Source organism: Oncorhynchus kisutch, linkage group LG17, assembly GCF_002021735.2.
Source record: "Oncorhynchus kisutch isolate 150728-3 linkage group LG17, Okis_V2, whole genome shotgun sequence".
Classification (NCBI taxonomy): Eukaryota; Metazoa; Chordata; class Actinopteri; order Salmoniformes; family Salmonidae; genus Oncorhynchus; species Oncorhynchus kisutch.
The window spans coordinates 46,235,266-46,250,904 of NC_034190.2; the positions used below are offsets into that span (position 1 = coordinate 46,235,266).

A 15,639-nucleotide genomic window follows, 5' to 3' on the forward strand; every position below is an offset into this window, starting at 1 on the left:
AGGTGGTGAATGGATTTGACGATGGACTGCAAATCTATTTTGATATGCACTTGTTGGTTCAAAGTAGCACAACATTTATTATTTTAGATAACCTGCAGAATGTAGGAGCATTTCTGACTTCCACGAACAACGATAATGATTCAAATGTAATACACTTGAAATGACATCCAGCCCCTAAAACAAATGAAGTCCTCATGATCTGCATTGGCCGGGAATCGAACCCGGGTCAACTGCTTGGAAGGCAGCTATGCTCACCACTATACCACCAATGCTATGTGCAGCTCATTAGCCACATGGAGACATCGACTCATATCTTGACCGTCATTTTTGTGGAAAGTGATCATTCTTTCACCAAACAGATCGTTGGTTTTAGTGTATGATTATGGCTTAGGTTGCGAGAGGTCCCTGGTTAAAAAATCTATAATTTGAATCACTACAGGTTACCTTCAGATTAGTCCCGTGACACTTGTGGGGAACGTAGGGCAAAACAGAAAACATTGCGACAAGTGGGGTCACATTAGTTTGTAGCCCAAAGATTTTGGATTCTACAAACAGAAGTTGGCACATAGACGGTTCTGACTTCAGACGAGTCTCCTGACACTTGTGGGGGATGTAGAGAAGAATTGAGAATACCACCGTGTTCGTGAGTGTCTCCCCTTTCCAGAGAGTGGTCATATGAATTTGTAGGTCAAACGGTTCAGAAGCTAGAGATGTTTTTGTGAGAAGACCGATTATAGGTATGTCTTATGGGTTGACAAAAACCGATCTAGGTCCACCATCTTTCACTGCAGATATGGAGGGGTAACATAAGCAGTTGTGGAGGATCGAGACGGATACGCTGAGTCTCAATCTCTCTAGTTGAAAACTGATCTATTTGAATGGGTATTTTCAACATTAATTTACTTTGATTCACGTACCTTTACGTCATTTGACTCAAAATAAATGAGTTCCATTCTTTTTGAAGTCAAATTTTTTCATTTTCTCTTTAAAAAAATGAATTGATCTCATTTTGCACTTTATTCATTTGTAAAAACTCGTCATCAGTTTGCTGTCGTGACTGAAGAAGACAGAATGTGAAAGACACATGAGATGAACTACAGAAGATTTGAACTGAAGCATGGTCAAGAGTTTGGAAGACTGTTATGCTCACAAGTAAAGCACAAAACACTCACATGATGTTCAATCGTTCCAAGCATCGTGGACACGTCAATCGATATCTTCACTGTCATTGCTGCAGAAAGCAAAAAATAACTTTTGGCATAAGGCTCGTTGGTCTAGGGGTATGATTCTCGCTTAGGGTGCGAGAGGTCCCGGGTTCAAATCCCGGATGAGCCCTTTTGCAGATCCTTGAACAAGCTCAGACAGGCAGATCTTGGGCCACTGGTCGGAACACCAACTATCACCTCTTGGGCACAGGACAAGGTGGCTGAATGGATTTGACGATGGACTGCAAATCTATTTTGATATGCACTTGTTGGTTCAAAGTAGCACAACATTTATTATTTTAGATAACCTGCAGAATGTAGGAGCATTTCTGACTTCCACGAACAACGATAATGATTCAAATGTAATACACTTGAAATGACATCCAGCCCCTAAAACAAATGAAGTCCTCATGATCTGCATTGGCCGGGAATCGAACCCGGGTCAACTGCTTGGAAGGCAGCTATGCTCACCACTATACCACCAATGCTATGTGCAGCTCATTAGCCACATGGAGACATCGACTCATATCTTTACCGTCATTTTTGTGGAAAGTGATAATTCTTTCACCAAACAGATCGTTGGTTTGAGTGTATGATTATGGCTTAGGTTGCGAGAGGTCCCTGGTTAAAAAATCTATAATTTGAATCACTACAGGTTACCTTCAGATTAGTCCCGTGACACTTGTGGGGAACGTAGGGCAAAACAGAGAACATTGCGACAAGTGGGGTCACATTAGTTTGTAGCCCAAAGATTTTGGATTCTACAAACAGAAGTTGGCACATAGACGGTTCTGACTTCAGACGAGTCTCCTGACACTTGTGGGGGATGTAGAGAAATATTGAGAATACCACCGTGTTCGTGAGGGTCTCCCCTTTCCAGAGAGTGGTCATATGAATTTGTAGGTCAAACGGTTCAGAAGCTAGAGATGTTTTTGTGAGAAGACCGATTATAGGTATGTCTTATGGTTTGACAAAAACCGATCTAGGTCCACCATCTTCCACTGCAGATATGGAGGGGTAACATAAGCAGTTGTGGAGGATCGAGACGGATACGCTGAGTCTCAATCTCTCTAGTTGAAAACTGATCTATTTGAATGGGTATTTTCAACATTAATTTACTTTGATTCACGTACCTTTACGTCATTTGACTCAAAATAAATGAGTTCCATTCTTTTTGAAGTCAAATTTTTTCATTTTCTCTTTAAAAAAATGAATTGATCTCATTTTGCACTTTATTCATTTGTAAAAACTCGTCATCAGTTTGCTGTCGTGACTGAAGAAGACAGAATGTGAAAGACACATGAGATGAACTACAGAAGATTTGAACTGAAGCATGGTCAAGAGTTTGGAAGACTGTTATGCTCACAAGTAAAGCACAAAACACTCACATGATGTTCAATCGTTCCAAGCATCGTGGACACGTCAATCGATATCTTCACTGTCATTGCTGCAGAAAGCAAAAAATAACTTTTGGCATAAGGCTCGTTGGTCTAGGGGTATGATTCTCGCTTAGGGTGCGAGAGGTCCCGGGTTCAAATCCCGGATGAGCCCTTTTGCAGATCCTTGAACAAGCTCAGACAGGCAGATCTTGGGCCACTGGTCGGAACACCAACTATCACCTCTTGGGCACAGGACAAGGTGGCTGAATGGATTTGACGATGGACTGCAAATCTATTTTGATATGCACTTGTTGGTTCAAAGTAGCACAACATTTATTATTTTAGATAACCTGCAGAATGTAGGAGCATTTCTGACTTCCACGAACAACGATAATGATTCAAATGTAATACACTTGAAATGACATCCAGCCCCTAAAACAAATGAAGTCCTCATGATCTGCATTGGCCGGGAATCGAACCCGGGTCAACTGCTTGGAAGGCAGCTATGCTCACCACTATACCACCAATGCTATGTGCAGCTCATTAGCCACATGGAGACATCGACTCATATCTTTACCGTCATTTTTGTGGAAAGTGATAATTCTTTCACCAAACAGATCGTTGGTTTGGGTGTATGATTATGGCTTAGGTTTGAGAGGTCCCTGGTTAAAAAATCTATCATTTGAATCACTACAGGTTACCTTCAGATTAGTCCCGTGACACTTGTGGGGAACGTAGGGCAAAACAGAGAACATTGCGACAAGTGGGGTCACATTAGTTTGTAGCCCAAAGATTTTGGATTCTACAAACAGAAGTTGGCACATAGACGGTTCTGACTTCAGACGAGTCTCCTGACACTTGTGGGGGATGTAGAGAAATATTGAGAATACCACCGTGTTCGTGAGGGTCTCCCCTTTCCAGAGAGTGGTCATATGAATTTGTAGGTCAAACGGTTCGGAAGCTAGAGATGGTTTTGTGAGAAGACCGATTATAGGTATGTCTTATGGTTTGACAAAAACCGATCTAGGTCCACCATCTTCCACTGCAGATATGGAGGGGTAACATAAGCAGTTGTGGAGGATCGAGACGGATACGCTGAGTCTCAATCTCTCTAGTTGAAAACTGATCTATTTGAATGGGTATTTTCAACATTAATTTACTTTGATTCACGTACCTTTACGTCATTTGACTCAAAATAAATGAGTTCCATTCTTTTTGAAGTCAAATTTTTTCATTTTCTCTTTAAAAAAATGAATTGATCTCATTTTGCACTTTATTCATTTGTAAAAACTCGTCATCAGTTTGCTGTCGCGACTGAAGAAGACAGAATGTGAAAGACACATGAGATGAACTACAGAAGATTTGAACTGAAGCATGGTCAAGAGTTTGGAAGACTGTTATGCTCACAAGTAAAGCACAAAACACTCACATGATGTTCAATCGTTCCAAGCATCGTGGACACGTCAATCGATATCTTCACTGTCATTGCTGCAGAAAGCAAAAAATAACTTTTGGCATAAGGCTCGTTGGTCTAGGGGTATGATTCTCGCTTAGGGTGCGAGAGGTCCCGGGTTCAAATCCCGGATGAGCCCTTTTGCAGATCCTTGAACAAGCTCAGACAGGCAGATCTTGGGCCACTGGTCGGAACACCAACTATCACCTCTTGGGCACAGGACAAGGTGGCTGAATGGATTTGACGATGGACTGCAAATCTATTTTGATATGCACTTGTTGGTTCAAAGTAGCACAACATTTATTATTTTAGATAACCTGCAGAATGTAGGAGCATTTCTGACTTCCACGAACAACGATAATGATTCAAATGTAATACACTTGAAATTACATCCAGCCCCTAAAACAAATGAAGTCCTCATGATCTGCATTGGCCGGGAATCGAACCCGGGTCAACTGCTTGGAAGGTAGCTATGCTCACCACTATACCACCAATGCTATGTGCAGCTCATTAGCCACATGGAGACATCGACTCATATCTTTACCGTCATTTTTGTGGAAAGTGATAATTCTTTCACCAAACAGATCGTTGGTTTGGGTGTATGATTATGGCTTAGGTTTGAGAGGTCCCTGGTTAAAAAATCTATAATTTGAATCACTACAGGTTACCTTCAGATTAGTCCCGTGACACTTGTGGGGAACGTAGGGCAAAACAGAGAACATTGCGACAAGTGGGGTCACATTAGTTTGTAGCCCAAAGATTTTGGATTCTACAAACAGAAGTTGGCACATAGACGGTTCTGACTTCAGACGAGTCTCCTGACACTTGTGGGGGATGTAGAGAAATATTGAGAATACCACCGTGTTCGTGAGGGTGAGTGGTCATATGAATTTGTAGGTCAAACGGTTCGGAAGCTAGAGATGGTTTTGTGAGAAGACCGATTATAGGTATGTCTTATGGTTTGACAAAAACCGATCTAGGTCCACCATCTTCCACTGCAGATATGGAGGGGTAACATAAGCAGTTGTGGAGGATCGAGACGGATTCGCTGAGTCTCAATCTCTCTAGTTGAAAACTGATCTATTTGAATGGGTATTTTCAACATTAATTTACTTTGATTCACGTACCTTTACGTCATTTGACTCAATATAAATGAGTTCCATTCTTTTTGAAGTCAAATTTTTTCATTTTCTCTTTAAAAAAATGAATTGATCTCATTTTGCACTTTATTCATTTGTAAAAACTCGTCATCAGTTTGCTGTCGCGACTGAAGAAGACAGAATGTGAAAGACACATGAGATGAACTACAGAAGATTTGAACTGAAGCATGGTCAAGAGTTTGGAAGACTGTTATGCTCACAAGTAAAGCACAAAACACTCACATGATGTTCAATCGTTCCAAGCATCGTGGACACGTCAATCGATATCTTCACTGTCATTGCTGCAGAAAGCAAAAAATAACTTTTGGCATAAGGCTCGTTGGTCTAGGGGTATGATTCTCGCTTAGGGTGCGAGAGGTCCCGGGTTCAAATCCCGGATGAGCCCTTTTGCAGATCCTTGAACAAGCTCAGACAGGCAGATCTTGGGCCACTGGTCGGAACACCAACTATCACCTCTTGGGCACAGGACAAGGTGGCTGAATGGATTTGACGATGGACTGCAAATCTATTTTGATATGCACTTGTTGGTTCAAAGTAGCACAACATTTATTATTTTAGATAACCTGCAGAATGTAGGAGCATTTCTGACTTCCACGAACAACGATAATGATTCAAATGTAATACACTTGAAATTACATCCAGCCCCTAAAACAAATGAAGTCCTCATGATCTGCATTGGCCGGGAATCGAACCCGGGTCAACTGCTTGGAAGGTAGCTATGCTCACCACTATACCACCAATGCTATGTGCAGCTCATTAGCCACATGGAGACATCGACTCATATCTTTACCGTCATTTTTGTGGAAAGTGATAATTCTTTCACCAAACAGATCGTTGGTTTGGGTGTATGATTATGGCTTAGGTTTGAGAGGTCCCTGGTTAAAAAATCTATAATTTGAATCACTACAGGTTACCTTCAGATTAGTCCCGTGACACTTGTGGGGAACGTAGGGCAAAACAGAGAACATTGCGACAAGTGGGGTCACATTAGTTTGTAGCCCAAAGATTTTGGATTCTACAAACAGAAGTTGGCACATAGACGGTTCTGACTTCAGACGAGTCTCCTGACACTTGTGGGGGATGTAGAGAAATATTGAGAATACCACCGTGTTCGTGAGGGTGAGTGGTCATATGAATTTGTAGGTCAAACGGTTCGGAAGCTAGAGATGGTTTTGTGAGAAGACCGATTATAGGTATGTCTTATGGTTTGACAAAAACCGATCTAGGTCCACCATCTTTCACTGCAGATATGGAGGGGTAACATAAGCAGTTGTGGAGGATCGAGACGGATACGCTGAGTCTCAATCTCTCTAGTTGAAAACTGATCTATTTGAATGGGTATTTTCAACATTAATTTACTTTGATTCACGTACCTTTACGTCATTTGACTCAATATAAATGAGTTCCATTCTTTTTGAAGTCAAATTTTTTCATTTTCTCTTTAAAAAAATGAATTGATCTCATTTTGCACTTTATTCATTTGTAAAAACTCGTCATCAGTTTGCTGTCGCGACTGAAGAAGACAGAATGTGAAAGACACATGAGATGAACTATAACTTGTTCGTGAGGGTCTCCCCTTTCCAGAGAGTGGTCATATGAATTTGTAGGTCAAACGGTTCGGAAGCTAGAGATGGTTTTGTGAGAAGACCGATTATAGGTATGTCTTATGGTTTGACAAAAACCGATCTAGGTCCACCATCTTTCACTGCAGATATGGAGGGGTAACATAAGCAGTTGTGGAGGATCGAGACGGATACGCTGAGTCTCAATCTCTCTAGTTGAAAACTGATCTATTTGAATGGGTATTTTCAACATTAATTTACTTTGATTCACGTACCTTTACGTCATTTGACTCAAAATAAATGAGTTCCATTCTTTTTGAAGTCAAATTTTTTCATTTTCTCTTTAAAAAAATGAATTGATCTCATTTTGCACTTCATTCATTTGTAAAAACTCATCATCAGTTTGCTGTCGCGACTGAAGAAGACAGAATGTGAAAGACACATGAGATGAACTACAGAAGATTTGAACTGAAGCATGGTCAAGAGTTTGGAAGACTGTTATGCTCACAAGTAAAGCACAAAACACTCACATGATGTTCAATCGTTCCAAGCATTGTGGACACGTCAATCGATATCTTCACTGTCATTGCTGCAGAAAGCAAAAAATAACTTTTGGCATAAGGCTCGTTGGTCTAGGGGTATGATTCTCGCTTAGGGTGCGAGAGGTCCCGGGTTCAAATCCCGGATGAGCCCTTTTGCAGATCCTTGTACAAGCTCAGACAGGCAGATCTTGGGCCACTGGTCGGAACACCAACTATCACCTCTTGGGCACAGGACAAGGTGGCTGAATGGATTTGACGATGGACTGCAAATCTATTTTGATATGCACTTGTTGGTTCAAAGTAGCACAACATTTATTATTTTAGATAACCTGCAGAATGTAGGAGCATTTCTGACTTCCACGAACAACGATAATGATTCAAATGTAATACACTTGAAATGACATCCAGCCCCTAAAACAAATGAAGTCCTCATGATCTGCATTGGCCGGGAATTGAACCCGGGTCAACTGCTTGGAAGGCAGCTATGCTCACCACTATACCACCAATGCTATGTGCAGCTCATTAGCCACATGGAGACATCGACTCATATCTTTACCGTCATTTTTGTGGAAAGTGATAATTCTTTCACCAAACAGATCGTTGGTTTGGGTGTATGATTATGGCTTAGGTTTGAGAGGTCCCTGGTTAAAAAATCTATCATTTGAATCACTACAGGTTACCTTCAGATTAGTCCCGTGACACTTGTGGGGAACGTAGGGCAAAACAGAAAACATTGCGACAAGTGGGGTCACATTAGTTTGTAGCCCAAAGATTTTGGATTCTACAAACATAAGTTGGCACATAGACGGTTCTGACTTCAGACGAGTCTCCTGACACTTGTGGGGGATGTAGAGAAGAATTGAGAATACACTTTCAAACCACATGTTTGATACCATTCCATTGACTCCATTCCAGACATAATTTTTGAGCCATCCTCCCCTCAGTAGCCTCCACTGTAGGTTAGATATGTATAAGGGTAAGGTAACTAGGCATCAGGATATATGATAAACAGAGTAGCAGCAGCATATATGATTATTGTGTGTGTGTGTGTGTGTGTGTGTGTGTGTGTGTGTGTGTGTGTGTGTGTGTGTGTGTGTGTGTGTGTGTGTGTGTGTGTGTGTGTGTGTGTGTGTGTGTGTGTGTGTGTGTGTGTGGTCAGTATGAATGTGTGTGCGTGTTGTGTATGTGAGCAAATAAAGTGTGTGTGTGAGTGTGTTGGAGTGGCAGTGTGTGGAATGTGCATAGAGACAGTGAAAAAATTTAAATAAAGTGAAAGGGTAAATAAAGATAGATCTTTGTATTACACAATATTACATTAGCTTTATCACAGATCTTTCTCCTGCTTGTTTTTGGTAAAATATACACTTTTCTGGCTCTGGTTTTCTGAATACTTAAATGTGTAAATCTCTGTAGACCATTCAAATGTTGACTGTCTATAAGTGTGAGGTTGTGGATTTTTAGTTTCCCAACCCTGATTTTCTTAGGGTGTCACGTTGGTTTGTAGAGACGGACCAAGGCACAGCGGATGTTGAGTTCCACATCATTTATCAAACGTGAAACTTTAAACAAAATAAGAAACGAACAATGAACCGTGACTACAGAGGTGCTACATACACTAACTCAAAATACAATATCCCACAAACACTACTTAAATATGATCCCCATTTAGAGACAACGATTACCATCTGCCTCTAATTGGGAATCATACAAATCACCAACATAGAAACATTTAACTAGAACACCACATAGAAATAATGAACTAGAATAACTCCAGTCATGCCCTGACATACTACACCATAGAGAAACAATGGCTCTCTATGGTCAGGGTTTGACATAGGGTTTGGTGTTTTATCAAATAAGTTTTACCAGATGTTTCTTCCTTGTGTTTGCATCTTCTTCTTTTTTACCCTATGCTGGTGTACAGTATTTTTAATCCCTGCCAATCAAAAGAAAACTCAAGATGAGACTTGAACAAAGTTTTCAGTTTATTATGTTGATATTCCTCAGTTCTATGGTACCAAGGAGTAAGACATAAGTCCTTTCAGTATTTAACAAGACTCTCAGTACAACTACATGGGAAGACATGCCAGTAGTAATGCATACGGTTGTCTTGGAGACGGTCAACAAGCTGTTGATTATTGATCACAGTTTTAGAAGGCGGTGAGCGGTGACAGTGAAGGTGTTGGTGAGGACAGTGGCTGTGTGTCCATGTGGGACTACATGAGATAAGCCTTAGTCTCAACTTGGTCAAACCAACACAGTGCACTTTAAATGGAATAGGGTGTCATTTGAGATTTGTCCAAACACTCAGTGTCACACAAAACAGTGACAACGTTCAAACTACAGACGAGTGAGGTGTTCAGTCTGCACACTTATAATCCTGATATGTGGAGAAATCATCCATTCCCTTTGAAAAAAGGCCGTACATTTGCTCTGAGCTGTAGACCTTCAAACTAAATGTTTAGGAATTTCACTTTCAAATGTGGCTAGATTTAAAGGTTCAGATTAAGGTAACCAGGGCATTTTGTTTTCCTGTGGTGTTTAAGATGGCTTTTAAATCCAGTAGGCCTAGATGACACAGAACATAGAGGCACTGACTCTCACATATATAGTGAATGTCAATAAAAAAATTCAGGGGTACTGTTAAAGTACAATTCACTTACAAAGTATGTACACATCCTATAAAAAAAGGTTTCCCCTGCTGGTGAACGTTTGGCATTGCAAAGAGATTTGTTTAGCATTTTCCCAAAATATATTTATTGAGCATTTCTCCCCAAATATGACCTTATTGTATTCTGGATCAGTCCTTGGCATTGGCTAAGAGAACCTCACTGGCCCCACTGCCCAGTCCCAGCACTGAGAAGCTCAGAAATGGACCAGTACCACTCAAATTACCCTCTGTTGGTATGAGACAGAGGGGACGGAAGGGAGAAATAGAGTACAGGATGAATGGAGAGGCAGGGAGAGACAAACAGAGAGATGTGAATGAGAGCAAGATAGGTGCCCTTGTGCCATTGATGACACAAAGGCATGAAACATTAAAACATGCTCTGTGCACATCATTGTGCACGTAATTGCACACTGCACATCAGTTTCTAAGTTATTTTCAATTATGTAATGGTAAACCTTTTCTCCCTGACTGAAGGACTTACCTCCATAGCAATAGAGAATAGCCCAGTGCAAGACTAAAACAACTCAGAAAGAACAGAGGTCCGGCAGAGAGAGGTAGAGACAGACAGACAGACAGACAGACAGACAGACAGACAGACAGACAGACAGGCAGACAGACAGGCAGGCAGGCAGGCAGGCAGGCAGGCAGGCAGGCAGGCAGGCAGGCAGGCAGGCAGCATCATCATACTGAGTGACGTTATGCACATGGCTTCCTCTAAAGAAAACATCTCTTTCTTTGTCACGTGATTAGCAGTTACCGGTTCATTAGAGCTATATTTCAGAGATGACGCACTTTTCTGTCTGACGTTACCTTTGACCTACTGTAAGCATAACAACATCTTCAAAGGAATGAGGAGGTTGGTTTACGTGTGTGTGGGTAAAAGCAGAGCGTAGGGACTGATTATACTCTGAATGGAGGAATACTAAAATATTAATTAACCACATGCTTAGCTGAGGTTATGGAGGTGACAGGGCTGAATGCAAAACAAATCTTGATTACATTTATGGGGTGGATATTTCCATAAGAAGCAGCAGTTCGACAAAACTATTTTCCAAAATAGTCAAATGCAATTAAATCAGAAACACATCCATACTATACAGTTGTTAGGCATCCATAAAATGTGCATTCTAAAAGAAAACTACAGGTGCTTTATAAAGTACATTACAGTGCATTTGGAAAGTATTCAGACCCCTTGACTTTTTCCACATTTTGTTACATTACAGACTTATTCTGAAATGGATTACATTTATTTATTTGTCTCAACAGTCTACACACTATACCCCATAACGATAAAGCGAAAACAGGTTTTTGGAAATGTTAGCAATTTTTTTTATAAAAAAACAGAAATACCTTATTTACGTATGTATTCAGACCCTTTACTATGCAACTCAAAATTGACCTCAGGTGCATCCTGTTTCCATTGATCATCATTGAGATGTTTCTACAACCTGTTGTAAATTCAATAGATTGGACATGATTTGGAAAGGCACACACCTGTCTATGTAAGATCCCCAAGTTGACAGTGCATGTCAGATCAAAATCCAAGCCATGAGGTCGAAGGTATTGAGGCACAGGTCTGGGGAAGGATCAGCAAAAAATGCTGCAGCATTGAATGTCCCTAAGAACACAGTGTCCTCCATCATTCTTAAATGGAAGAAATTTGAAACCACCAATACTGTGTCACTCTGACAGAGCTCCAGAGTTCCTCTGTGGAGATGGGATAAAATTCAAGAAGGACAACCTTCTCTGCAGCACTCCACCAATCAGGCCTTTACGGTAGAGTGGCCAGATGGAAGCCACTCCTCAGTAAAAGGCACATGGCAGCCCGCTTGGAGTCTTCAAAAAGGCACCTAAAGACTCTCAGACTATGAGAACCAAGATTTTCTGTTCTGATGAAACCGAGATTGAACTCTTTGGCCTGAATGTCAAGGGTCACATCTGGAGGATGAAGCATGGTGGTGGCACCCCTGCCGCTGTTATTCAGCGGCAGGGGTGACTAGTCAGGATCGAGGGAAAGCAAAGTACAGAGAGATCCTTGATGAAAACCTGCTCCAGAGTGCTCAGGACCTCAGACTGAGATGAAGGTTCACCTTCCAACAGGACTACGACCCTAAGCACACAGCCAAGACAATGCAAAACTGGCTTCGGGACAAGTCTCTGAATGTCCTTGAGTGGATCAGCCAGAACCTAGACTTGAACCCTATCTAACATCTCTGGAAAGACCTGAAAATAGCTGGGCAGTGACACTACCCATCCAAACTGACATACCTTGAGAGGAGCTGCAAAGAAGAATGGGAGAAACACCCCAAATACAGATGTGCCAAGCTTGCAGCATCATACCTAACAAGACTCAAGGCTGTAATCGCTGCCAAACGTGCTTCAACAAAGCACTGAGTAGAGGGTCTGAATACTTATGTAAATGTGATATTTCAGTTTTTTATAAATTAGCCAACATTTCTAAAAACCTGTTTTTACTTTGTGATTATGGGGTATTGTGTGTAGATTGATGAGGGGGAAAAAAACAATTTAATCCATTTTATATTAAGGCTGTAAAGTAACATAATGTGGAAAAAGTCACACGGTCTGAATAGTTTCCGAATGCCCTGTATATGACCAAAAGTATGTAGATACATGCTCGTGAAATCATGGGCATTATTATGGAGTTGGTCCCCCCTTTGCTGCTATAACAGCCTCCACTCTTCTGGGAAGGCTTCCCACTAGATGTTTGACATTGCTGCGGGGACTTGCTTCCATTCAGCCACAAGAACATTAGTGAAGTCGGGCACTAATGTTGGGCGATTAGGGCTGGCTTGCAGTTGCAGTTCCAATTCATCCCAAAGGTGTTCAATAGGGTTGAGGTCAGGGCTCTGTACAAACCATTTCTGTATGGACCTTGCTTTATGCACAGGGCATTGCCACAAAGTTGGAAGCACAGAATCGTCATCGTCTAGAATGTCATTGTATGCTATAGTGTTAAGATTTTCCTTCACTGGAACTACAGGGCCTAGCCCAAATCATGGAACAGAAACAGCCCCAGACCATTATTCCTCCTCCACCAAATTTTAGAGTTGGCACTACGCATTCGGGCAGTTAGTGTTCTCGTCCGTCAGACTGCCAGATGGTGAAGCGTGTTTCATCACTCCAGAGAACGCATTTCCACTGCTCCAAAGTCCAATGGCGGCAAGCTTTACACCACTCCAGCTGACTCTTGGCATTGCACATGGTGATTTTATGCAGCTGTAGCAGGGCAGAAATTTTGACAAACTGACTTGTTAGAAAGGTGGCATCCTATGACAGTGCCAAGTTGAAAGTCACAGAGCTCTTCAGTAAGGTCATTCTACAGCAAGGTTTGTCTATGGAGATTGCATGGCGGTGTCCTCAATTTTATATGCCTGTCAGCAACGGGTGTGGCTGAAATCACTGAATCCACTCATTTGAAGGGGATACCACATACATTTGTTTATATAGTGTATATCTACACAAACACTGGATATTTACAAGCTCACAGGTTATTTACATGTGTGTTGCTCTTTAAATAAAGCATCAAACTACATAATCAGAGCAGAGAGGTTGCAGGACTATCCTGCATATAGAAACACTGGAGGGGTTGAGTAGTACAGACAAGTAGGGACCAGATGCTCCAACACATAAGAGTCATTCCATTTAATTTCAGAGAAATTAGCCATTTCTCCACAGAAATGAGTGTAAAAGTACCAGGTTTTACCAGTTAGATGCAATTATTCCTGCTACTGCTACACCGTTTTATCTATTTTGCTGGTGTTCTGTGTTTATTCAATTAATCACAACGTTTTCTTTGGCTTAATCTGAAGTTGTTAGTTATCATTATCCCTGTAATGTGGTATTATATTTACCCCTGTCATTAAGTACATATCTCTCCATGCGGCAGCCCACAGTTAGTCTCCTTTGGCCCACAGTTAGTCTCCTTTGTGTCTGCAGGCTCTAGAACAGAGACACACGGAACACGGTCTCCACAGCATCACAAAGAAACAGTAGGCATACAACTGCAGGAAACAGACAGAATGAAGAAGACAGACAGATAGAGAAAGACAGAGAGAGAAACACACTCAGAGACAGACAGCCAGAGAGAGAGAGAGAGAGAGAGAGAGAGAAAGAGAGAGAGAGAAAGAGAGAGAGAGAGAGAGAGAGAGAGAGAGAGAGAGAGAGAGAGAGAAAGAATGACACACACTCCTTGCAGTACCTCTTCTTCGGCTGACTCTGGTAGTCAGGTTAAAGTAGAACTTGTCAGTGAGGATCTGAAGCCCCCTGTAGAACTCATGAAACTCCTCCTCGCCCTTCCCCTGTAAGTACACCAGCAGCTCAGCCAATCGCACCGCAGTAGGCACGCTCAGGTTCCTGAACTGTAGAATTAGACAAGCATCCAATCACAAGTGTCCAGTCAACTGTCCAATTAACCATAATGCATTGATGGATCTGTAATAAGGCCTTCATCCTGACTTATTATTGCCCAGTATTCCCTAGAATCACAAAATACAACACAACAAATTGCAAAGACTGAAATATTGTAAATTGCATGACCATGTAGAGCTAGATATGTAAAGGCGTAGAGGGTAAGGGTGATCTGGCGAAAGTGATGTAAAGCTGTGTGCACCCTGTCGTGAACCTAAATCCCTTCAGAGAGTTAGCATACTCACTAGGCTACTTACCCTCTGGGCCTCCTTGTCAGTAAGTATTTGAGGGTTGGTCCTGTTGAGCTGCAGCACCAGCCTGCCCACCAGCTCAGTGTGCATCCTCTGGTCTAAACACAGGAACTTGGAGTTCCTTTTTAGCTGCTCATGGTAGCTGTCTGAGCCTGACCAGGGAGCTGGGGAAAACAGGAAATAAGGTACAAAGGACACACATTTGGGTAGCACCTTAATTAGAAGATGTATAAACTCTGCAAAAAAAGACGTCCTCTCACTGTCAACTGCGTTTATTTTCAGCAAACTTAACGTGTACATATTTGAGAACATAGAACATAACAAGATTCAACAACTGAGACATAAACTGAACAAGTTCCACAGACATGTGACTAACAGAAATGGAATAACGTGCCCCTGAACAAAGGGACACAAAAGTAACAGTCAGTATCTGGTGTGGCCACCAGCTGCATTAAGTACTGCAGTGCATCTCCTCCTCATGGACTGCACCAGATTTGCCAGTTCTTGCTGTGAGATGTTACCCCACTCTTCCACCAAGGCACTTGCAAGTCCCCGGACATTTCTGGTGGGAATGGCCCTAGCCCTCACCCTCCAATCCAACAGGTCCCAGATGTGCTCAATGGGATTGAGTGAAGTGAAGTGCATTTTTTGCTAGTCCAGCGATGGTGGGTTTGTGCCCATAGGCGACATTGTTTCCGTTGATGTCTGGTGAAGTCCTCAGTTCGGCCTCTCTCAGCCTATTGCGGACAGTCTGAACACTGATGGAGGAATTGTGCATTCCTGGTGTAACTCGGGCAGTTGATGTTGCCATCCTGTACCTGTCATGCAGGTGTAATGTTCGGATGTACTGATCCTTTGAAGGTGTTGTTACACGTGGTCTGCCACTGCGAGGACGATCAGCTGTCCGTCCTGTAGCACTGTCTTAGGCGTCTCACAGTACGGACATTGCAATTTATTGCCCCGGCCACATCTGTAGTCCTCATGCCTC

General features: G+C 42.0%; 11 non-coding genes and 1 pseudogene across 11 annotated transcripts; 5 read left to right on the forward strand and 7 right to left on the reverse strand.

The window, feature by feature from the left end:
• Positions 1–200: 200 nt before the first annotated feature.
• trnag-ucc (transfer RNA glycine (anticodon UCC)) lies at positions 201–272 on the reverse strand. The gene has a single exon. It is a non-coding gene; the product is annotated as a tRNA-Gly (tRNA).
• A 991-nt stretch (positions 273–1,263) lies between these two features.
• Positions 1,264–1,335, forward strand: trnap-agg (transfer RNA proline (anticodon AGG)). Its single transcript has one exon. It is a non-coding gene; the product is annotated as a tRNA-Pro (tRNA).
• Positions 1,336–1,621: 286 nt separating this feature from the next.
• trnag-ucc (transfer RNA glycine (anticodon UCC)) lies at positions 1,622–1,693 on the reverse strand. The gene has a single exon. It is a non-coding gene; the product is annotated as a tRNA-Gly (tRNA).
• Positions 1,694–2,684: 991 nt separating this feature from the next.
• trnap-agg (transfer RNA proline (anticodon AGG)) lies at positions 2,685–2,756 on the forward strand. Its single transcript has one exon. It is a non-coding gene; the product is annotated as a tRNA-Pro (tRNA).
• Positions 2,757–3,042: 286 nt separating this feature from the next.
• trnag-ucc (transfer RNA glycine (anticodon UCC)) lies at positions 3,043–3,114 on the reverse strand. The gene has a single exon. It is a non-coding gene; the product is annotated as a tRNA-Gly (tRNA).
• Positions 3,115–4,104: 990 nt separating this feature from the next.
• Positions 4,105–4,176, forward strand: trnap-agg (transfer RNA proline (anticodon AGG)). Its single transcript has one exon. It is a non-coding gene; the product is annotated as a tRNA-Pro (tRNA).
• Positions 4,177–4,462: 286 nt separating this feature from the next.
• On the reverse strand, positions 4,463–4,534 carry trnag-ucc (transfer RNA glycine (anticodon UCC)). Its single transcript has one exon. It is a non-coding gene; the product is annotated as a tRNA-Gly (tRNA).
• A 976-nt stretch (positions 4,535–5,510) lies between these two features.
• trnap-agg (transfer RNA proline (anticodon AGG)) lies at positions 5,511–5,582 on the forward strand. The gene has a single exon. It is a non-coding gene; the product is annotated as a tRNA-Pro (tRNA).
• Positions 5,583–5,868: 286 nt separating this feature from the next.
• On the reverse strand, positions 5,869–5,940 carry trnag-ucc (transfer RNA glycine (anticodon UCC)). Its single transcript has one exon. It is a non-coding gene; the product is annotated as a tRNA-Gly (tRNA).
• Positions 5,941–7,380: 1,440 nt separating this feature from the next.
• trnap-agg (transfer RNA proline (anticodon AGG)) lies at positions 7,381–7,452 on the forward strand. The gene has a single exon. It is a non-coding gene; the product is annotated as a tRNA-Pro (tRNA).
• A 286-nt stretch (positions 7,453–7,738) lies between these two features.
• On the reverse strand, positions 7,739–7,810 carry trnag-ucc (transfer RNA glycine (anticodon UCC)). The gene has a single exon. It is a non-coding gene; the product is annotated as a tRNA-Gly (tRNA).
• A 2,276-nt stretch (positions 7,811–10,086) lies between these two features.
• Positions 10,087–15,476, reverse strand: LOC109906961 (caspase recruitment domain-containing protein 19-like; annotated as a pseudogene).
• Between the last annotated feature and the right edge of the window lie 163 nt (positions 15,477–15,639).